Source organism: Onychomys torridus, chromosome 11 (genome assembly GCF_903995425.1).
Source record: "Onychomys torridus chromosome 11, mOncTor1.1, whole genome shotgun sequence".
NCBI lineage: Eukaryota > Metazoa > Chordata > Mammalia > Rodentia > Cricetidae > Onychomys > Onychomys torridus.
The window spans coordinates 22,150,633-22,175,501 of NC_050453.1; the positions used below are offsets into that span (position 1 = coordinate 22,150,633).

At 41.8% G+C, this 24,869-nt stretch overlaps 1 long non-coding RNA gene across 1 annotated transcript in view; it reads right to left on the reverse strand.

The window, feature by feature from the left end:
- LOC118593448 overlaps window positions 1-23,642 on the reverse strand; it is a 33,748-nt gene extending 10,106 nt beyond the window's left edge. The window contains exons 1-3 of the long non-coding RNA XR_004946221.1: window positions 23,320-23,642; window positions 16,431-16,592; window positions 8,117-8,200 (exon numbers count right to left, since the gene is read on the reverse strand). This is a non-coding gene — a long non-coding RNA (uncharacterized LOC118593448). The remainder of the gene's footprint in view (window positions 1-8,116; window positions 8,201-16,430; window positions 16,593-23,319) is intronic.
- Between the last annotated feature and the right edge of the window lie 1,227 nt (window positions 23,643-24,869).

Consider the following 24,869-nt stretch of genomic DNA (forward strand, 5'->3'; position numbering starts at 1 on the left):
AATTTCCAGGAGATTTATGAAACATAATGATAAATATCAGATACCATCACACACACACACACACACACACACACACACACACACACACACACACACACACATTGATGCTGAATCTGTTCAGTGTGAAGCGCAGGGCACCTCGGCTGCTCATTTCTGTGGAAATCCTCAGTGAAGTTAAGATTCGCATTCCCTTCTGATTTGACCCCCAAGTCCATCACATCGGAGGAGCTAGAAACTGCATTACCCAGATCTTTGGATCCTAATGAGAAAGATAAGGACCTACTTCTCCCTCGGGCCCTGTGCCAGCACTGAGCACTGTTAAAACCTGCAAATTTACTATTTAGTGTTAATGATTCATGCTTTAAGTTCTTGCTATGAGCACTCCCTCTAATGCCTCTTTTCCTAAAAACAAGCACAGACATTGAGGGATGGACAACTGGACTTGCTATTTAGCATCTGTTGGACAATTCTCTCACTGCCTTGGCTGCCTTGAGCAAAAGGACCATTAGTCAGCCAGCCAGACTCCCCTTATGGCAGCATCAGCCATTTTGAACACTCTGTGGATGCCTTGAGAAAATGAGGCAAAGATTACAGCTGTTTTCTCCCTGGCTCCTGAAAGCGCCGTCAGCTAGGGTTGTTTGAAATCGTTTGCTCCAGGCTTTTTGCTATTACATCTTCTAAATGACCTTGCAGTTGTCTCTGTGTGGTCCAGAGAGATGCATTTCCCTTGGTGGCACGAAGAGAGATTGCTATGACTTGTTTAACTAAGGAAGTGCGGCTGTGATTGGCACACAACACAAACTGAAGTGGCTGAGATGCATCCTGAGAAGCTTTAAATGGCAGTGATTGGTCGAAAACAAAGGCCTTGACTGGTCCAAGCATTCCTCCTCAAAGTCTGCTTAGACTTACTTGTTCAGTTGGCTGGATGTAGGCAGATTTTTCTGTTCCTCCTCCCAGCTCTCAAATCACAACACAGAGACTTATTATAAATTAGGAAAGCTCAGTTGATAGCTTAGGCTTATTTCTAACTAGCTCTTATAACTTAACCAATTTCTACTAACTTACTTTCTGCCTCATGGCTTTATTGCCTTTACTCTGTACTGCCCATGCTGCTTCCTCTGTGTCCTGGTGTCTCTCCATGTCTCCACCCTTCTTCTTCCCAGTGTCCTCTCTGCCCTGAAAAATCCTGCCTAGCTATTGGCCATTCAGCTTTTTATTAAACCAGTCCGAGTGACAAATCTTCATAGTGTACAAAAAGATTATCTCACACCAGCTGCAAATTTCCCCTGTGCTTCCCTCATTTGAAAAATAGAAGCAACAGAGAACACAGAGCGGTGGTAGTGTCGAGGGAGCAAAGCAGCCAGAGGCCCTGTGAATGCAACAAGACAGTTGGCTGTGTGATGCCTGAAAAGGGAACACCTCAACAACCGGACAAAAGCCAAAGTAGCACGAGGTGGATTAGTAAAACCAGGAGATCCAAAGAGAGAAAGAAGAGCCGAAGCTGAAGGGTCAGGACTATAAGGAGCCAAAGAAGAGAAACTGTGGGCCCTGGTCAGCAGAAGAGGAGTTATTGAGGGCTGTCCAGTCTTTAGGGCCAAGGGAGTCAGAACCTGGGCTAAGAACCGTAACACTGGCTGAGGTCAGGTGCTGAGGGAGTCCCTACCTAAGCCAGACTAGCAGCTACAACACTGCCATACTAAGGGCTAGGGAATGCTGTCCACCAAAGCTCCCACTGCCCACTGCCACCACTGGCCACTGGGAAGCACCACAGGAAGGGAAAGCTACCAGAGAGCTGCCCTCCAAGAGCTTTGCCTTGCCCCCTCCCCCCCACTATTTCTACCCAGGTATCTCCCAGCCATCTAACCAAGCAAGCCTGAGCAGACTGCCCATATAGCAAAAGGACTCTCATAGGCAGCTGACTGGCAACACTAAGCTCAGACGGTGATTTGGGCTTAGTCAACCAGAAACACTCACAGGTTTCCAAGGTGAACTCTAGATCCCCAGGTCCCGAGGAACTGAGCCACCTAAGCACGTATCTGCTCCTGAGCCATCTCAGGTGTGGCTGTTCCCCCTCACCTCCAGTCTCCCAATAACCCTCTCTCCATTCCGCACGAGAAGAGCAGACTCCTCTGTTGCTTTCAGACCTAAGCTGTTAGAGAAAACAGCTTTCTCTTCAAATGCATAAAACGTAACTGCAATGTCTAGTGAGTTACTAGAATGGCTCCTTATAGTAACACATGATTATTTCGTTTTTTAAGATAGGATGACAGCCTTGAATCTGTGGTCCTCTTGCTTTGGCACCCCAATGCTGGGATTACAGGTATGAACCACTTCACCCAGTGGTTAGTACATGCTTCTGAGTTATGCACCCAGACATTTTCAAAAGAAGTATCATGCTTTTTATGGAACTTCTTGTTTCATAAATCAAGAACATGGTTTATATGTTATCTGATTTTTATAATTTGCTACAAAAATCAATAATTATATTCATCTACATCATTTTAATTTAGACATTGTTGATTTTAGTAATCTATATCACAAGATTCTCTCCATAATTTGTTTTTTAGCAGTTTTTTATAATTGTCTTTAGAAGTACAAATTTAAGTAGTAAGATATGTTCCTTGAATATATAAAATTTAATTATTCATCAACAAAATTCTTATGTTTACTTAGTTATAATGAAAAATTGGTGGTACAAATGTTTCCAATATCTGAATAATTTAGTATTATTAAATATAGATAGTAAAATTTTACTTTCTGAAATACAATTTTTTAACTTGAATGTTTTAATGAGATGAATTATGCTCACATATTTAATATATATGAACATATACACATAATATACATATATACATACATATGTGTATGTATATATACATATATATGTATATGTGTGTGTGTGTGTGTGTGTGTGTGTATATATATATATCCTATTGCCAGTTCCTCAGAATCTGAGCTTATTTGGAAAGGAAGTTTGTGCAAATGTATTTATGATGCTGGGTGGCTCCAATTCAATGTCCTTTTTAGAAGACAGACATGTGAAAAACCTCTATGGTTAACACCTGGGACCACGAGGGCACTGATCAGAGTGATGTCACTGCAAGCTAGCGAATGCCGAAGATTGCCAGCAAGCTACCGAAGGCTAGGGTGAAGCAAGGGGAGACTCCCCTGCAAGTCTGAAGGGGAGCACAACACTACAGAAACCTTGATTTCAGAATCCAGTGCCCAGACTGACCACGTCTATTGTCACAAGCATGGTTTGTGACACACTGTTTCTCAACTCCACCAAAGAATCCAGATGTATTTTGGTACAAATTTGATTCCAGCTTCAAAATGGAAGTGCCACTTTCGAGTGAAAGGAAGCAAACATGTGTGGCATTTGCACTGTTTTTACATTTGCCAGCCTGTGTGGAAGTAAGCAGACACAAGGATTCCTTTGGACAAAATAAGGCCGCAGTCTGGGGGAAGGGGAGTTTACATCGAGCCAAGCACTGATAGAAACATAATGGAAGTTTTTAATCAAAGTTCCAAGGTCTACCTATGGGAAAAAAAAAAAAAAAACACTGATTCCAAACACAATGAGTCTCGGAGAGAGCATGCCTCTCTTTCCACCAGCAACTACTCTGTTCTGCTTTGTGCTCCTCACAAAACACAGCCAAACAATAATATGGGAAGACTCTTTCATGCAGCATGTAGTGATTTATTTACAGAACATTCAGACTCTAAAATTCAATCAATTAGTTCCTTTTGAGGAAAACTAAGAGTACTAGTAAAATTATCAGTAAGCTTGGCACTTAAACTGTTATCAGGACTGACTGGAGAGCCTCCTAAGAACTAGTATTACTAGTTGCAGATTTTTCTGTGAAAATAGAAATGGTTATATATTATCAAAAAAATTTCACCTGGTACACCGTTGATAGGTAAACAAATAACTTTACATGCCAAGTCTGCATGGCAATTAAGTACACTCTCTAGTCTAATATTATTTTATCTTATGTGGTGAATAAAATGACCAAAATAATAATGATGATAATAATAACAAATAGTTCGGTATTATATACTAAGTGCTAATTCTAGGTGCATTCTCACAGTAACCCAATTAATTTGGGATACAAATAACATTATCCACATTTTGCAAATGAGGAAACTGAGGCACCGGGAAACTGTTGACCAGGTTATAGAAAAAACTATGTCAAATAAAGAATGCATTACTATGGTGATATTTTATTTATGTTCTAACAAATAAAACTTATCTGGGGATCAGAGAACAGAACAGCCACTAAATTAAACATAGAAGTCAGGAAATGGTAGCACACACCTTTAATCCTAGCATTTGGGAGGCAGAGATCCATCCGGACCTCTGTGAGTTCAAGATCACACTGGGAAACAGAGCCAGGCATGGTGACACATGCCTTTAATCCCAGAATTTGAGATCTCATGCCTTGCTTGGGAAGGACACTCATCTTTAATTCCAGGAAGTGATGGCAGGAAGCAGAAAGGTATATAAGGTGTGAAGATCAGGAACTAGAGGCTTTTAAGCTTTTAGGCTTTTAGCAGCAGTTCAGCTGAGATCCCTTCCAGGTAAGGACTCAGAGGCATTCAGTCTGAGGATTCATGGAAACAGAATCAGCTAAGGAGTTGGCAAGGTGAGGTTGGCTGTGGCTTGTTCTGTCTCTCTGATTTTTCAGAATTTACCCCAATATCTGACTGCGGGTTTTTTTTATTAATAAGACCATTTAGCAATTCATCTTACACATTACAGGTAGAAAAATTCACAGATATTGGTCATCATTTCCAGTTAATAAGTTATATCCACATGGGTAAAAAAGAAAATGCATGCAAAGAAGACATTGATGGTATTATTTCTTTAGTTTGGAAGAGGTTTTATTATTATTGATTCATCTTATATTGGGTATGAGATACAGGTCTCTACAATTAAAATTGTTCCCAGACCAACTTCATGAACGAGCAACCAAGACAGTCTTAGAAAACTATCATTTTTTTAGGCGAGGCCCATGTTCATTTTGCTCTTAATTTCACAAAGGATGTAATCGATCCTGATTATTACAATGACTGTGCCCAAATGAAGTTTTACTTACCTTATCTGTACTTTCAAACTTGACACTAGAGGATACAAATGTTTGTTGAAAAAAAAAAAATGTAGCATTGTGCCTTGCAGGGAATATTGGATGCTGTCATTTAAACTGTAACTATTATAAAATCAGGGGCTTAAACTGGCATCTCTTTACACCAACATGTGAGGAAATGGAATCGTTTCATCCCCAGCTAGCTGCTTGGATTCAGGAATGCAACGGTTGTCATGGGAATGCATAATAGCATGTTTATTTGGATTGAATATGAAGTCAGAGTCAGATTTTTTTCTGACAAAAAAAAAAGTTGATTTGGCTGATTGGGCTGACAATGAACAGTGGCTTTGCTCATTAGACAAGATAAACATATGCCTCCACTTGCCCAGGGCGGCTGTCCTGGCATAATTAGTAGCCCATCATCATTAAGTTATGCGGTGGAGGATTTCCATACATTGATTTTAAATGGCTAGAGGATTTTAACTGTCCCCTAAGTGTACCTAATAAAGGTATGTTATCAAAAATCATATTATTAACAAAGGTGATTTGAAGGTTCCTAAGCATTCCTAAGCATACCAGGCCAAGCAGGTGCCTCTTAAAAGACAATCACAAAACACAGGGTCTTTGATGCTCTTAATAAAGTATTTTTGCATAACTCAGAGAAACTTAAAACTAGAAAACAAATCTATTGGCATATCACATTTTTATTTGTTTTCACAAAATAAAAGGAGAGTCTAATCAGCTTAAAGAATGTTATTTATAACTTCTATGATGGAGAAATTGTGATCAGAGGCACATAACTTGAAAAGAATCAAACAAATGTGTCTGCATAAAACTTTCTCTTGTCTGGGAATATAACTCAGTAGTAAGATGCTTGAAAGAAGAAAAAAAATTTTGTCTGACCCTTTCTACTTGTTTATGTGAATACAGTTTCTCAGAATCTATATTTTAAGAGAGAGGCAATAGAAACAGAACTGATTCTGGACCCAACTTATGCTCACTCTGAGGAATATTCCTTTACAGGCATATAAACTAACAGGAAAAGAGCAAACCATGACAACACTAGGAAAGGACATCTGCATGGTCAGAAAGTACCCATTCCCAAGAGAAAAAGTGGGATACTAGAGTGGAGAAATCTGACGGCCATTCCATCAGTGAAGTGACGGACATCAGTGTCGCGAATACAATGAGTTTGGAGGTGGGAGGATCAGAAGTGAACAGGTCATGAGGAGTTCACCTTCGTGAACGGACTGATGCTGCTCCTGAGGGAGTGGTTCGTTACTCTGAGAGTGGTCTTATTGTAAGAATGAGCTCTGGGCCAGGCGGCGGTGGCGCACGCCTTTAATCCCAGCACTCGGGGAAGCAGAGGCAGGAGGATCTCTGTGAGTTTGAGGCCAGCCTGGTCTACAGAGTGAGATCCAGGAAAGGTGCAAAGCTACACAGAGAAACCCTGTCTCGAAAAAAAAATAAAAAAAAATTAAAAATTAAAAATAAATAATGAGCTCTGTCCATTTTGTTTCATTTCTACCCTCTCTTGTATGTCCTGTCCCCATCTGACACCCTCCCCATGTGACACCCTCCCCCATGTGACACCCTCCCCATGTGACACCCTCCCCATGTGACACCCTCCCCATGTGACCGTGCAAGACAAAGACATCCACCAAATGCAACCCTTTCAGTGCTAGGCTTCTCAGCTTTCAGAACTGTGTGCCAAAAAAAGTCTTCATTTTATCAGTTATACAGTCTGTGGTATTCTGTTAAAGCCTGTCAATAAACACTACTTTATTTTAAAAGAAAAGAGTCACTCTTCTTCCCTTAATATTGTTTTATTTTGTTCCGTTTTGTTTATTTGTTTGTTTGTTTTCTTTGAAACAAGGCCTCTCTATGTAGCCCCGAATAGCCTGGAACTTGCTCTGTAGACCAGGCTGGCCTTGAACTCACAGAGATCCTCCTGCCTCTGCCTCCTGATTGCTGGGATTAAAATGTGTACCACCACCCTGGGCTTCTTCCCTCAGTCTTGACTCCTAAATGCTGCTCTCATTTTTGTTGTGTTTTTCCAGTGCACTTATCCTGCTCCATATACAACACAATATAATTGCATCTTGTGTTTATTTTTCGCTGTCTGTAGGTCCCACTAGAGCGTGAGCTTCATGGGAAAACAGTCTTTTTATTTTCTTCACTGATTTGTCTCAAGTCTTTAGAACTCATCGTATTCGCGACACTGATGTCTGTCACTTCACTGATGGAATGGCCGTCAGATTTCTCCACTCTAGTATCCCACTTTTTCTCTTGGGAATGGGTACTTTCTGACCATGCAGATGTCCTTTCCTAGTGTTGTCATGGTTTGCTCTTTTCCTGTAGTTTATATGCCTGTAAAGGAATATTCCTCAGAGTGAACATAAGTTGGGTCCAGAATCAGTTCTGTTTCTGTTGCCTCTCTCTTAAAATATAGATTCTGAGAAACTGTATTCACATAAACAAGTAGAAAGGGTATATGGGTGTGTAAATATTCATTGAATAAATTAAAAATACCCAATTCTGGGCAGAAGGTAGGATATATTTGAAATACTGTTTTGCGGGGATTTTTAATTTCTCCAAATAAAACAGTGGACTACAAAAGTGAAGAGGAGCTCTTTTATTTTTGGCAATGTGAGACTAAAAACTCTAAAATATAAAATATTTAGAAATTCTAGGGGGAAAAATGTGAAAACATGCTTTTTAGCTGGGTGGCTAAAGAACAAAAAGGAAAAAGCAAAGCCCTGAGAGACCAGATGAAAGGGAGTGGAGAAGCAGGAGAGAAAGGTAATAAGCCCATGTGGCTATCACCTGGCGACATCTAAGCAGCAAGGCCTTGTACAGAAATAAGATCCAGTTCCTATACACACACACACACACACACACACACACACACACACACGCACGCACACATGCACGCATGCACGCATGCACACAAAGGCACACATGCGCCAAGACATCACAGGGCCACATCCTCACTGAAACAGTTATAGAAACAGAAAAATGTGTCATACCTTTTCTTAAATTTATCCCCAGTTGGGAAAGTTAGGCAAAACTAAAGACTAGAGGCCTCCACTAACAATAGTTGAGGGGAATCTCTGTGAAGGAAGAAAACAAGCAATGTTAGCCCATCACAGAATAGTGGGTGTTTATATACCGCCTTCATAAAATGTAATCCTTCCCTACCAATTACTTGAGGTAGATGGAATAAATCTCTATCCCTAAGGATCAATGAATGCCAGAAATTAAGGAACTTCTCATAAAAAAAAAATTTTTAAATGCCTGTAACTTGATAGAGAATAGATACCTGGTCAACTGAAAATGTTCCCACCACCCAAAGCTAAGAAGCAAAAATAGTACTGAATTTATACTGTAAATGTAGTAAAAATATCCCTGGTCCATATCAGTGTAAATACACAGCTGAGCAAATAAATAACGAGGGAAGAAAAACACATCGTACAGGATTCCAAATCATTTCCATACATAGTAAACCCTCAAAAGGAGAGTCTTGAAAGGTCAGGGAATATAACCCTCCACTCCTGGTGTGTGGGCTAGTGAAGTCTGTGCAAAGAATGTGGGAGGATAGAGACCTGGGGAGGGCAGAATACCTTGAGGAGAGAAGCTTGATAAACACTCCCTCAGCCAGAGACTAAGGTTGAAATCAGCAGTCACAAATCATGCCCATAATCTGTACCTTTGATATACTCTGATGAAACAGTGCTTTAACTCTGAGATCTTACCATGAAAACCCAAGAGGAAATCATCAGACAGGTTCTAATAGAAGAGCATCCAGTGATGTATCTAACCCATGCTCCAAACTGTCAAGGTCAACAGAAGCAAGGAAGGCCAGAGACACAGCCAACAGGAGCCTAAGGAGACTCACAGACTAAATGCAATATAGTACCTTACTATGATCCTACTACAGCTAAAAGACATTAGGGAAAACTAAGGAATTCTGATAAACTAAGCCTTTGACAGTGTATCAATTCAGTGTCAGTCCATTAATTATGACAGATTTACCACACTATAATAAAATTTTTATAGTAAGGGAAACCATCAGTAGAAGAGATGGAGCTGGCATATGAAAGCTATCTGTAATATCTACTCAGTATTTCTTTACATTAAATTGAAATGTACAGAGAGTGAAAGACTTTGAAGCAATCAGTCCTAAATGAGATGTCTTCACAAACTCCCTCTCCTTGGGGCTCAGAGAACTATGAGGAAGGGGGGGTGGAAAGACTGTAAGAGCCAAGGAAACAGTGTCTTCCAAACACAACAGGACTGATGGACATGTGAACTCACAGAGACTGTGAGACTGTGAGAGCACACACGAAGACCACATAGGTTGAAGCCAGACAGGGTCCCAGCACTGAGAGGGGAGAGTGGATGCAGGCCCCTACCCCTACCCAAGAAGCTATTTGCAATTGATATCCACTGACAAAGGAAAAATCTATTTTCTCCAATGGATTCTCACTGGGTGTATAAACTACACTCCAGGACAGGCCCCATACCCAGAAGTTGACTAACACAAAATGAACACAGTGGTATTTTGTAGACTTTTTGTCTCGTTTTCCTTTGCTTGGGCATTTTTGCCTTATTTTATTTTTGCTTGTTTATTTTTAGTTCCCCTTTTGTGTTTTGGTAGGGAGATTGTATGTGTGTGTTCTGAGGGTTTGGGTTTGGTTTGGATTGGGTTGGGTTTGGTTTGTTTGTTCATTTGTTTTAAAGAAAGAGAAAAGAACATGGGTGGGTGGGGAAGTGGAGAGGATCTGGGAAGAATTAGGGGAGGGGAAAATGATCAAAACATGTTCTATGAAAAAAAATTAGAATATAAATTTTATCATAAAATGATAATATAACAGTAAATCAAGCTTAATAATAAATATTTATCAGTACTTACTATTGTTAAACTGGAAAAAATTCTACTTCTGAATTTAAGGATAATTTACATGAATTAGAGTAGATCCCCATGCCCATAGGCTGATATGTTCAAAGTGGAGGCCTGAAACCTGAGATAGCGCCAAGCCCTATATTGTGTTTCTCTGTCCTGTTCATACACATCTTGTTAAATCAAGCGCTTTCTGCTCTTCACCTAAAGCATTTTATGACTTTATTTGGTATGTCTCAGTCGCCAACATCATTTTGGGACAATTATTAAATAAAATAAGGCTTGGTTGAGTGTAAACACCATGAAACCCTGACGGTGCATCTGATAACTCGGGTGGCTGCCGACAAGCAAGCAGCATATACAGGGTGGATACACTGTACAAAGGGATGATGCAGATTCGGGCAAGAGTGGACCAGGATGCTGTGGGGTTCTGTCAAGTTTATCAGAACGGCATCCAATTTCAAACTTCTGAATTGTTGATTTCTTGAATTTTCCATTTGATGCTTCAGAGCACAGTTGTCAAGGGTAACAAAACACCGAAAGGGAAGCCACAGATAAGAGACTTCTGTACAACATGCTACACTGACAAAGAGCACGTGAAACAATATGGTGGGGAGCCACGGGAGGTAAGGAAAGTGACCCAGTTTCCTCAGTAATGCTAGAAAGGGGTGACAAATGGAAACAAACTAAAAGATTGAGGAGGTGTCTATGCTCACCAAATGTGAATTCTTTGTCTGGATCCTGGCTTAAACGAGCAAGTTTGGCTCCATTTGTTCACTGTCTGACTTGTGCTTTCTGGGTTCACTCACTTTTTAAAAAGTACTGTCAGCACCCAAAGCCATGCCTCAGAGTCCTTTTCTGGAGAAATTCAAGTGAGGATACCCCTCATGTAGTTATCAATTATATAAAACTGTGGTGCAGTCACATAGCAGCACTCTGTACAATAATTAAAATAGTGAGTGCTACATATCTTCATTGACAGGGAAAGATCTCAAGAAACTTCATAAAGCATAATTCTCCAAAAACACTACTGTGCTGGCAAGCTGGCTATCAGGAGAAAAGAAAGCTTGACCTTGCAGTATGACCTAACTTCCACACTGTGCATGCTCCACACCACTATGTCTTATTACTGGCTACCCACGACAATAGAATCCTAAATTCTAGGAGCCATCCATTCTTGGAAGCCAATTGTTGGTCACCTCCAGTACGCCACGAGGTGGAAATGTGCATTGAGTTGCATCCCTGTATAAACTGGTTGGATTTAAGAGAAGAGCTGAGGGTGTACCTTGGCTATTAGTCACAAAGCCCCTGAGTTCAACTCCCAGCATGCCCCTAGCCAGGCATGGTGGCACAATTCTAACACTCTGTAAGTTTGAGGCAATCCTCAGCTATACAGCCAGCCAAGGCTAGCTTGGGGTATAAGAGGCTACCCAAGAGAGTCAGGGGGTGGGGGGAGGGGCAAAAGAAAACTGTTGAACATTTACTAAGTTTTCCATTTCCAGTTCTTGGTTACACTTTGTCTTGGAAGTGAGCCCAGGCCCACATTCCTGGCCACAAAGGAAATCAGTCAGCAGAGATCAAGATGAAGGAAATGTGCCCTTGCTGTTATCTTCCTTTCTAGGTTGTCCTAATAACTCCCATTGGTGAACAAAAGAAAAACACTACCAAGGTCAACATGTGCGTGCAACTGAGTCTCCTACAGTTTACGAGACCAAATACCCCAGAAGGTGGGATCATAAACAGGAAATGGAATGAAGAGCACTGGGGAAAAGGAGACAGAGACATTACAATTTACAGGTCCATCTTTGCGACCCTGGTCTCTTTGAAAACTATTTCAGAGCCATTTTCTTTAAAGTGGCTACTACTGCCAGAAAATAAATCAGGTAATGCGAGAATCTGTTCCATTCTCCTACCATTATTCATCAAATATCCTGACTTCTTGATTGCAAAAAGATTTCATAGAAAGAACATTTAATTAAGAAATTTTTTTAAGAACCCACATTATCATCCTAACACAGTATTTTACTGCAAAAGTCTGAACCGATCACTTAACCTCTCTGGACCTCAGTTGCTCACCACCATCAAATAAGAACTTTGAGAGCTTCTCCAGTTTAAAAGAAAAAAAAACTACAATTCTATTATTTCTGGGGGCCAAATCCTCTTAAAGAAGCCGGTTCCTCTCAAGAACTCACTCAGATCCTCTGCAAAATCCTTAGGTCAAACAGGAAGACACAGGCAAGAGTCGACACCTCCTTGTGGACAGTAGCGGCATAGCTCCAGAGCCTGAGATCTCCATCCAGTAGGCTGCACAGCCCCAGTACCGCAGCAGCTCCTTGGGAGATACTTCATCAGTGTCCTCCAGTCCAGAACATGAAAAATGATGGACCCTCCCGCAGACAGCAACCATCTCCCTGAGGGACCACAATGCCTCTCCAGTTTCTATCTCCTTTATTTCCTTCCCAAAACTGGCTCTTGACAAAGTCCCCACTGATCTGATCCTAATCCTATTTCCAAATGCTTTGGGACTTACCTCTTCAAGAACATCCTGATTAGGGTGCTTTCAACTGTCAGAAAGTAATTGTGTGTGGGTTGTGGGTACAGCTCAAGTCCACGAAAGCATGAAGACCTGGAATCAATCCCTAGCACCTCACATTTAAAAAAAAAAAAAAAAAAAACCAGACATAGCAGTGCATGATTATAGTCCCATGACTGTGGGGGTGAAGAGAGAAAACTCCCTGGGGCTTGGTGGCCAGCCTAGTCTAGCCTAAGCAGCGGGGGAAGTATTGAGGGGAAGCTGAGGCATCAGCGAGAGACCTTGTTTCAAAAAATAAGTGGGAGCTGATGAATAAGTGGTTACGGGCTCGTGCTGGTCTTATAGAGGCCCCAAGAGGTTCAGTTCTCAATACCCACACTGGACAACTCACAACCACCTGTAACTCCAATTCCAGGGGTCTAAAATCATCTCTGGAGTCCAAGGGTGCATGTGCGCGCGCACGCGCACACACACCTTTTAGAAACTTAATTATAAATTTTATTTATTTACTTAGTTATTTGCTGCTCACAGGTGTCTTGTCTGCATGTGTACCACCTGCATGCCTGGTGTCCATGAAGGCCAGAAAAGGCCACTGGAGTCCCTGGGATAGAGTTACAGATGGTTGTAAAGCACCGTGTGGGTGCTGGGACTCAAACCTGGGTCTTTTGGAAGAGGACTCATTACTCTGAACCTCAAAGCCCCAACAAATGTTTTTGGAAAGTGGACAGCTCCTGAGGAACAACACTTACTTAAGGCTTAGCTCTAGCCTCCATACATCTGCAGACACATCTGCACACACAGACACACACAGAGAGACACAGAAATGAACTGTATCTGAGCTGGCTTTGAAGCTACCTAAGTATAACAGAGGAGCAAAAAATCTGGGAGGGAGGGATGGAGAGGAGAAAGAGAGAGAGAGAAGCCCTAAAGGGGATGATGTTATTACTGTGTATTACTGTGGTCCCTGGTGGCAAAGGAAAGCCAACTCCAGCTTACCGTGAGACTGGGGAAGATTCAGACACAAGAAAGGCCAACAGAAGCTTCCTCCGTTTAGTGTAAAACCTCCTAAGTATCAGTTGACTCTTTACAAAGCCTAAGAGCCACTCCCCTGAGGTTTGTGGGGAAAATGAAACAGTGAAGGCAAGTAATTTTCTCTAAGAGCTGAGGCCTCACTCTGTCACTTGGATTGTTAGGAAGCATAAATCCCAGCAATGATCACAAAGATCTTCATGCCACTTTCCAGAACATAAAAATGCCTCTTAGTGCATGACCTAATCTGATTCTCACAACGAGCTGGGAGGCATAGGTATGATGGCAGGAGCTTTCAGGTTCGGGCCTGGTCACTACCGCTCTCCAACTTGGAATTGAGTTGCCTCCCTTGGGGTGGGGTGTCCCCTTTATTTTACAGACAAAAAACTCAGGCCCAAGTGAGATAAGTGATGCATCTCTAGCAACTGGGGACTGCATGGGGCCGACTGGAAAGAACAGAGACTTGACAACATCTTCTTTACTACACTATATTAACATAAAAATGGATGGACATCATACCTGGACTGCAACAGGCAGTGTAGACCAAAGTAGGACCACAGAGGTGAAGAAGGTATAAAATCCATCTCAGAGAAACTGACATTGGCCAGGCATGGTGGAGCTTGGCTGTTGTCCTAAGCCCTTGGTGGAGGGTGGAGTAAGGCAGGAGCATCATGAGTTGGATGTCAACCTGAGCCACATACTAAAACCCCTCTTTCTTTTTTAAGAAAAGAAAGCTAACATGGGTTGATTATTAGGGACATAACTGTGGGCAGGCCAATCTAAGGGCGATCCCTAAGGTATGAAGGAAAGGAGTGGCTATGTGCACTCTCTCACTCCAAATCCAAGATGACCTTGAGTTAATCAAGGTCTCACAACGGGAGCCATTTAAACATATCCTGTGGAGGTCCAGAGAGAGATACTGAAGCTGCGCCTAATTACAAAAGACCCAGACCCCATCTAATTCATGAACCAGCCATTCCCATTAGATGATTTCTATTCTCAAAGTCGGGCTAAACCCTAAAATCTGCCTATCTTATGTGTTCTCAACCTGTGGGAAGCAGGAGTGAGATTAAGCCAAAGGACTGGACCTCAGAACTCTGGGTTCCCGCTCCAGGAGATTTCCCAGAAGTCTTAGCAAACATCTTCTGCCTAAATCTTATTGGCTAGAACTTTATCACATATTCAAACCCAACTGCAAAGGACGTTAGGAATAGCACCCTCTTAGCTCTATATATCATGCTATGAAATAAAATCAGGGTTTGTTTCTGAGGGGAAAAAAATGAAAATAATAGGTGTTGAGTGAGCAAAGATCAGGTGCTGCTGCAGCAATGTATTATCCATGAGCTGGGCCAGGTGGTCTCAGCTGAGATCAGTGTAGAATGGGTGAAAAATCCCGGCAATGCTGAAGGTGCTATTGGTGTGATCCTAGCAAGAAAAGAGACGCATAAGTCCTGCGTGAGGTTAGCAGTGTGGTGGGACTACCATCCGTGGAGGCTCGGGATCAGAGAAAAATGCACATAGCTAGGATGTTGTCTGTGACATGAGGGCTGTGTAGTACTCATGAGTTTAGAAGGTCAATGTATGTCTTTTGGTCTGCAGAGGTGAGGAGTCTATATACCCATTTTGCAGCTTTTAAAGAACATCCATTCATGTGAACTCGTCATGAAGATCAGGGAAAAGCATGAAATAGTCTTTTGTGCTCACTAAGGCTTTGACGTAGGGGGCTTGTAGTTGACAACTCCCTTCATCAGGGAAGATGTCACATTTACAAGTGCAGATGACTCCCTTGTCAGCTCCAAGCAGGCTCCACTTCGCTGTTGTCCTTCTATGGCCAACTTTCCTAGGGTTAGCGGGCTTAATACATCACATCAGGCAGGTTTATACACCTCGACCCGAAGCCAAGACAGCTAACAAATTACCGTGACACGTTGATTGCTTGCCTTATCTCACCCTGGAGGCCTCCAGAGTCTTCTTTCCCATCACCACAAACACTTCCAATTACCGCATTGGTTTATCGGGGACTATTTTCTTGGTGTTCCATTCTGCTCACCGTGACCTTGGCTGTCTGATTGATACACCCTTGAGTTGTTGCTCTATCCCTCTTAGATTTGCTTATCTCTGTCTCTGTTCCTATAGGATGTGTTTTATTACCACATAGACTTAGCTGGTGGCCCCTATGGCATCATCCAGCACTAGCTGTCACTCAAGCAGACCCAGAACATCTATAGGTGGCCTTTGTGAAAGAGATATCCAAACACAAAATACCAGATGTGTTGCTTCATCAGACTTCTTGAGTTGTACAATGGGAGGAAATCATTACTTGGGATTTCAAAGGACAGCAGAGAATTTCAACACACACTTGGAATGAAGTTCTGCTGATTACCCCACCCATGCCAAGCTAATAACAGGAAATAATGATGGGTCATGTGATTTCCAAGCACTTTCTCAAATCCTTTCTGTGGTCAGGATCCCCAAGCCCATCAAACCCTGAAGCTGGGAGAGCAGCTACAGATGCACTGTGGAGTATGACATTGTGGTGTCAAATGGGTACTGTGGAAAACAACTACTCTAGGAGGCCCATCTGAAACTGCTTGATTAAGGTTAGAAAAGGATGTTTACAACATGCCATCGGGCTCATCAATTATCTGTCATAACCAGTTATAGCTCCACAAATAAATGTAATGTGAATTTTGTTTTTCCAAACAGGGTCTTACTATGTAGACCTGGCTGGCCTGGAAATCACTAAGTTGGTAGACTAGGCTATCCTTAGGTTCACAGAGATTCATCTTCCCCTGCCTCTACCTCCTGCATGCTCAGTGCGAATTCTTAGGAGCAATGGTCTGAAAGAACTACTACTTCAGAGCCCACCATATCTTACCTTGGAGACACAACATTTTGGAGGAACAATAAGAAATTAATCTTGAGCTTGTTGGCCAGGAGTTCTCCAGAACTGGATGCTCTCAACATACATGCCAATTTTGCTGGAACCAGAGACTGAATTTGCCTTTCCAACTGAGGGTCTTGATTTGGATAAATTAGCCTGGATGTGGAAAAAAAAAAAAAAAAAACTTCCTTTCATAATATCCTATTGAGATAAGTTATGAGTTCATACTGCTGAAATTACTACTAAAATGTAGACTCCACAGGGAAACTGACTTTTGTTCATTCTTAGTATAAAGAAGAAGCATAAGAAACTGCCACCCATGAATACTGTATCAAATATTCTCCATCACAGGAATAGGGCTGCTGTTCTTTGGAGAGGTGGAGTGACCCCGATTTCGGGACACTGTAGGAACTCAACAGAATTTTGTAATACTATATTGTAATTTATAAAGGCATAACTAACTCAACAACAGGAAAGAATTATCATTCCTTGATTATAAAATACTTCTGTTGAAGCTTCTTTGAATTATTACTTGTAAAATTAACTTCATGATCGGAAATATCATAAGAATTGTGCCAGATGCTAGATGAAGATGTGAGGACTCCTCCAACACTGGACTGCTCAATAAAGTTGGACCCCCTTGTTAGATCAGAGTTGATTGCTGATGAGGCAACCCAGAGCAACACAGGAAGCCAGGCAGAGAAACACAACAAATCTAAGAATTACAGGTGTGAGCTGACAATGGGTAAAGTTCCTATGGCTTAGCAGCTCACTGAGCATTCAGGAATGAGGATGAAGTTTGGGGGTTAAGAACCAATCCAGTAGTCAGGAAGCAGAAAACCCACAAGGATAAGAGGGCACCAAAAGTCAACGCATCAGAAAATAAGTAAAAAGCCTAAAACTTGAGGGACAAGATGCCATCATGATCATCTTAGAGCTGAAGTACTTGCTACTTTAGGAGAGAAGACTTTTATTCCACTTCTGTGAGAACAGATTATACATAACCACTCCAGGTTGTCCAGGAAGAAGCAGGCATCTGTGCCAAGGGATGTCCATTTGATGCTAACAGAGGGCCAGAACTGGAAGCTACCCATATCACATCAGGGTGGGGCACACCAGCCAGAAAGAGATACTAAGAGTCAGGGGAAGAGATGTGTGTGAAAACTGACCAACTTTGTAACATCACTCACCTCCTCCTAGTCAGTGCTATTTTCCATGTCCTGGCACCCTCTCCCTGCTGTTTCTCAGGCCCCAGGAATTTCACACTGCCCATCTGAGGTTCAGCTCCTTCCGGGAAGGCACAGCCCATCTGAGGTCCAGCTCCTTCCGGGAAGGCACAGCACTTCATGCCTGTCTTTCTTACTCCATTGCTGGTTGTGTAGCTAGGTGGCTGGCCCCTGATGTCCTTCTCCTTCTCTTGCTCCTTCTTCCCCAAGCCTTAACACTTTCCAAGTGAAAAAGTGTGTGTATGTGTGCGTGTGTGCGTGCGTGCGTGCGTGCGTGCATCTTTTCTTAACTATCTCACGGATGCTAAGGGGAAATAGAGCAACTCTGATGTAAAGATGATGGATACACCTGGCTCTCCTGCAGGTATTATTTGAAGAAAAGAACTAATTACTGTGAGAACATCACCAGAGCTCTGGCCCTGGCACTCCAGAGGAACAGAAGTAGAAAAAACTAATTGTTTTTTTTCTAATTACTTAAACATATGACTTTAATTTGTAGCTCTTTTAAAAAAAACTGTTGGTTTTTCTTCACAATAAAAAAAAATAGGTATTAATCAAGACTTCTAAGGTCTCTGTTTAAAGGCGATAACTGAATCATCTCCCTTATCTCCCTTTTTAATCAGATATAGTTCTAGGAATAAACACAGATGATTTGAATTTTAATGATTTCCAAAAACTGATACATGACTGTGTTAAAAAAAAAAAATTCAGACATTTCAGTTTTCTAGGACAAGGGAAAAAATTATTGCAGAGGCCACACTGCACAATGGGAAGATCATGAACTCAATATCACCTTGGCTAGTCCCTCTTCATCTCTGCCCCCCCCCATCTCTTCACATGATAATAATACAGATTTTGCAAAGTTTCCATGAAAAATTACAGACATTTATTTTATACAGAAGTTACATAGACATACATGCCTATCTGGTGCAGCACATCACAGGTGTTTAATGAATCCTAGCAAATGTTATTATTAGCTCGCTTATCTAAGACATGCCCCACCACCTTCCAATGTAAACACACCGCTTCCTTATCAAAAGAACAGAGTGTATGCGTGGCTGGAAAAGCACCCAGGTAGAGTGACCGCAATTCCATTCTAAGGGCAGAAAACTGGGCAAAAAACCCCAGTCCTATCACTGGGCAGCTGTGGGAGTCTTTGAAAAACAACAGACCTCACTACCTTTGCTTCCTCATCAGAAAATCCAAGGTATTGAACATAATTCTAGATATGGGGGTCTCTGGTGCTGTCTGATTACCTTGCTGGGCACAGAGAAGGTTAGAGAAAGGTTGTCCCTATTTGAGGACAGCTCGTTCCTAGAGCCGGGTGTAACACTTCACCTCTCTACCTTTCATCCCAATCCTGACTCTGATCTCTGGACCCTGCCCAGTGGCACAAATGGACTTGGATCAGTAAGACCAGACATAAACAGATACTGACACACACACTCCCCAAGATCTGGGATAATGTGCTTGGGTTACCTTAAGCCTCAGTTTTCCCCTCTGTAAAAGTACAAGAGTAATAATCACCTGGTTGAGTTTTTATGAGGATTAAATGATATGTATAGCAAAAATGATTTATGAGCTACATGGCACTGTGCAATGTTAATATAGCAACTGTGACTATTGGTGACTGATGCCATTCAAACTCTATGGACAGCGGCCCGAGAAGTTGGAGTCTGAGTCAGACACTTGACAGTCATCAGTCTCAGCCCCTGCCCCTTTGTGGATTTTGTGAGGTTGGTGGAATCCGGCAGAACGACAGTGAACTTTGCTGTAATCAGATATTGATTCTGGTTTTCCTAACAGCAAACAGAGGTTTGTTTAAACTTTTACTTAGAGGCAAGTGACAGGAACTGGTTTTAATGGTCCGGAAAAGTTTTCACCCCATTAGCAATACCCTACCCATGTGACCTGAGGTTTTCCTATTTCAAGAGGCAATTGCAGAATTTCTGGAGAGCCACCTTGTACTAATGATAACAAATCCATCCGTTGCTGGAAGGAACCATAGATCGACTGCTGCACAGCTAGCTCTATTCTAAGGCTTGGTTGGGCTTACCATTCCACAGAACAGCAGCCTTCTGTGGTTGTAAAGAAGCCTTAGGAAAAAAGGCTGCCTAACAAGAGGCTGAGTGTGCCAGTGGCTTTCTTAGATGTGTCCTGGGACACCCAGTTGCAGTGCTGAGCACTGTTGTGGAACCTCTTCCAGAATTTTCTCCTCCGTATCAAAGTCGAAAAGCTACTTTATGAATACAAGGTTTTGAGCAGTTACTTTAGAATATACTTCCAGGTGTTAAGTCTCCTGAGCAGTCAGCCCTGTGAAGGATTTAATCTCTCTCTCCCTTTCTCCATCTTACTCCCTCCCCGCCTCCCTCCCCGCCTCCCCCCGCCTCTCTCTGACCTTCCTATCAACACCTGAAGATCACATGCCCTAGACAGACAGGGCTGGACTCATAAACCGAAGAGTAAGCAACTACTCATATGGTGTAACTGGAGACCTCTCACAATCCCCACTTCCCAAAATATCTTCCCCACCAAATGTCATGGTGCTAAAAATCCCCAGCATTAAACTCACTGCTACTAATAACTCCTTCCTTCACCTCATCTGTCCAAATGCAAATGTCTGCACCATGTAAGCTTACTTACCCTCTGAGCTTAGCTGTGTGTCATTCATACCCCGAGCCTTCACAATTCCCCTAGCTGTAAGTGATCTCTCATTCCCAGGAAACATCACAAAGCTTAATCTGTACCTGTTCCATAATATACATTGCCCTGTGTTTAAACACAGATACTATCATACTGGCTATAATCTGAAACTTCCATCCCCCAGATAGGCCTTATTAGTCTTTCTACTCTATCCTATTCCCAGGTGACTAGGCTCTGAGCTGACCCCTACTGAAGAATCACAATGAGAACCTTGGGCATGAACTGCACCAGGACTGACGTCTTGCTACTCACTGTCTCTGTTCATCTGGAGACGGATGAACTTCAAAGATCTCATCTTATGGAAATGGCCACTGGAGAGTTCCAAAATACCAAAGAGAGCTCTGCCAGCACCATAGCTCGCCCACTGGGATGACCTCATAGCACACATTGGCTTAATAAAGACCCCACATGACTGGCCTTCATCCTCTGAAATGGTTTAACACTTATCCACTGCAGTAAGGCTTCTGTCTTGAATAATGCCAAAGGAAGAGTAAGATAAGGAACAGGTGAAATTTTTCTTTCTTCTTATTTTCTTACAAAACTGAGTAATTGATTCAGCTTTGAACTTGCAAACAGCTACACCAAAAAAGTATTAACCCAAAAGTGCAGTGTGAGTGGTAGCTTACAAGTGTGATATCAGCACCAAGGAGGCTAAGGTGGGAGGAGCACCAGATACAGGACTTCCACACTAACCTAAGAAATATGCCAAGACCATCATCCAATAAAATAAAGGCATTTTCATTAAATTTTTTTAAAAAAACCAGCATGAGATGATCAGCACTTCCTGATGTCCAAGATAAACTGATGTGATACACTTGACCCTCAAAGGTACCCAGCAGAAGTCAGAGGTGGTAGCATAGGCCTATAAAGCCACAACTAAGGAGCCTGAAGTAGAATTGCTTCAAGTTCGAGGTCAGTCAGGACTGTACAGTGAGTAGTAGGAAAGCTAAGAATCAAAAAGTAAGAACCACAGAACAGCGATGAGCATGCCGGGGGAGTCACAAACCTGTGTCCCTCACAATCTTTTCACACATAAGCATTCTAACTGTTTTTTCACAACAGCCTCAAAATGGTGACATGAAATACCAAGTATTTGTTATCGCCTCCCTGGGGATTAACTGGGCTCAGCTAGGTAGTTCTCACTCGGGGTCTGTTGGAGAGCTACAATCAGATAATGTCCACGCCAAGAGTAACTTGAAGCCTGGGCTGAGAGGGCTCAAACAGCTAGTCTTCCTCCCCCAATGTCTGTCTATGAGTGACCTTTCCAGGTAACCGCTCAACTTTGGTAGCATCAGAAAAGCCAGAATGCTTTACAAGGATGCTCTGGAGAGAGGGAGAGCACGAGGGAAGCTTTATCAGATTTTCTGAGCCAGCCTCCCGAGTCATGCCATCACCTCTGTCAGAGTCTACTGGCTAGAAACATGACAACTAAGACCAACTTGTATTCAAAGGAAGTATAATTACTCTCTGGCTTTTGATGGAGGAGTGTCTAGGAGTATGAGAACATGTTTTCAAGCTATCATTAATGGCAAAGTAAGCATTTGCAAATCAATAAATGCTATTCTTGACAGGCATGGCAGCACAGGCCTATGATCCTAGTACAATGAAGGCTGGAACAGGAAAACAGAGAGGCAGCCTGGGTTACAATGAGACCCTGTGTCAATAAAACTGAAACCTAAGAATTTAAATTTTAACACATGCGATTCTTTTGAAAACCAAATTTAGGGCTGGTCTAACCTAATGTAGGGATAAAACATAGAATAAATATCTAGAGTTATGCTGTCAAATATGGTATCTACTGGCATAATTGGATATCTAAACTTAAATTAGACTTAATTAATTGTAATTTAGCTTTAAGTTAATTAAAGTTAACCAGTTAGAATTAATTAACTGTAATTTTAAATTAATTTAAAATATCTTAAATAAAAAATTCTAAATACCTTTCTGTTTTAACAGCCAGTTTCAAATGCTTCACAGAAACACATACTCAGTACCGTCATGTTGGGTCCCACAAATAAGAAACATTTCCATCATCAAACCAGTTCTCCTGGACAATGAAGATTTAGAATGATGAAATAATATATCCTTCAGCTGTCGATCAGAATTGCTTTCCCCTCTAATTAAGCTTCAGTAGGCACTGAGTCAGTGCCTACTGAAAACATCTAACGTTTAACACTGGGCAAGAGTAACCCATGTTGTTGATGAGGGATAGTCCACACTTACTAAATCAACCAAGCAGGTGATAGGCTTACCTCCCTTAAGAATGGAGTCTCCTAGAGGAGTCCCCAAACAGCTGGCCAGCCCTCTTCCCTGTGAAGGTTTTCCATCTAGGATTTGCCTTCAGTAGGCTTCCTAACAACTATCTGCTTTAAGGAGTAGGGTAAAGAAAACTAAAATCAAAGCTGTGTAGTCCACTATCCCACTCCTCTGTGAGAGTGAGCTCTGACCAGTTATAAATGTTGTGCGGTTTGTGCCTGAATAAAATATGAAGTAGATTTCAGTGATTCCTCAGGCCCCGCAAAGTAGACAGACAAATGTCAACAGTTTATCCCCCCCAAAAAATACCTACTTTTAAGTACTGAAAACACGAGAGAAAACAATGGTTGCAAAATGTATCCTGACATAGCTGAAAGAATTAACTCACCAAATATGATTACTAGATATTAGCCAATTAAATTGTAAGTGCTATCTGCCAAAAATGATGATTTTAAATTTAGAAATTTTTGAATTCAAGCAATTCTATTTTCCAGTAAGATAAACGGTCCATTTCTGGTTAGTGACAATAAAATTATATCACCAGCATAGAGAACAGTTATTTTTATACTTCTTATAATTGGGGTGAGTGCAGCTACATCATGTCCACTTTGTTTCAAATCATTTAGATACAAATTTTAAAAGAAGTGGAAGAAGCAGAGTCCGAACACAGTTCAATTTTTCAAAGACTAGACACATACCTGGAATTGTTGTCTGATCTATTACCAGACCACTCCCAGAAGCTCTTGTGGCCTGAGCCCAGATGGTGCCTAAGAACCGTCATCTTGCATCCCAGCTGTAATGAATGTTGTGCTTCATCACCACCCACCCCTGCTCCACCGTTCTTCCACCGTTCTGCTGACTTGTGTGAGGTGCATCCGCAGGCAGGTTCCTTTGCCCTCTTCCCTTCTAAAGGAGTTCTGCCAAGGGGAGGCAGCAGCAGGAGATTAGAGGATGGGAAAATAGGAGGTTAGAGTATCTATCCCCCCAGCTCCCTTCCTGCCAGGCCGCCATGGGTTGGCTGCATTCCTTAACTAAAGGCTATAGCTCATGTCGGGCAGTGTTCTTAATATAGTTACACTCTCTGAATTCCACTAATCCCTCACTCCCTTTGATCATTCAGGCCTTCGAGGTACAGTGTCTCTCTGCTAGTATAAGCCCTTAAAGGCTTTTCTCCAACCTCTCTGTACATTTGTACATTGTTCTTCTAACCATTCAGTTTCTGTCAGAAACCGATTTCTGACAAACCCTGATGATACCCAATTCATTACTAGTTTTATGCATGAAGATCAAAAATAACCAGTTAAATTCATACACAACCTTAGAGCTCCTAAAACACTTCTTAACACATCATAAAGAACAATGGTCACTGGTGTAATATTGTACCGAAATCCAGTGTGCTTCTCCTAAAATTTATTAAGCAGAGAAAAATCTGGGCTATTGTTTATGAAAAGCATTTCAATGCAATGTCCACCAAAATCATGATAGTGTGGTTGGATAGAGGAACAGTATCACTTTTTTAAAAGCTATAATTCAGGGTCATTGTGGACTATACAGCAACCATCAAAAAAGCAAGAGGAAAGAGGGTTTAGTGGATAAAATTAATAATATTATTTAAGAAAACTACAGTCCAAATTGGAACTGCAGAAGTAAGCAGTTCTGGTAGAAGGAGCCTTCAAAGGTGCTTTGTAACCAACAGCACCCTATGAAGAAGTACCATCGGCACTTAACCAGCGAAGAGACTACCAAGCAAGCCCAAAGATCACTTCCGTTACTCTTGAACTAAAGGCTCTCAGGCTGCCCTGCTCTTGACCATTGTATTTCTGTAATGAATGAAATCCTAAAGTCAGACAGACTTACTTCCAGATCTCTGAGTCAAAATCACTTATAAAGTAAGAGGAATAGTATTTTCAGTGTAGAGTAGTTGTGGGCATTGGGTATAAAGATACATGTTCATTAAAATCACTAACTAACTGAAATTCAAAAACAAAACTAAAAGGGATGGAGAGAAGGTTCAGCAGTCAAGGGCACTTGCTACTCTAGTGGAAGAATGGAGTTCAGTTCCTAGTACCGATGTCAGACGGCTCACAACCACCTGTAACTCCAGCTACAAGAGAATGGACACCCTTTTATGGCAGCCTCAGGCACCCACAAACACACACACACACACACACACACACACACACACACACACACACACACCACACACACACACACACACACACACCACAGAGGAGGAAGAGACAGAAAG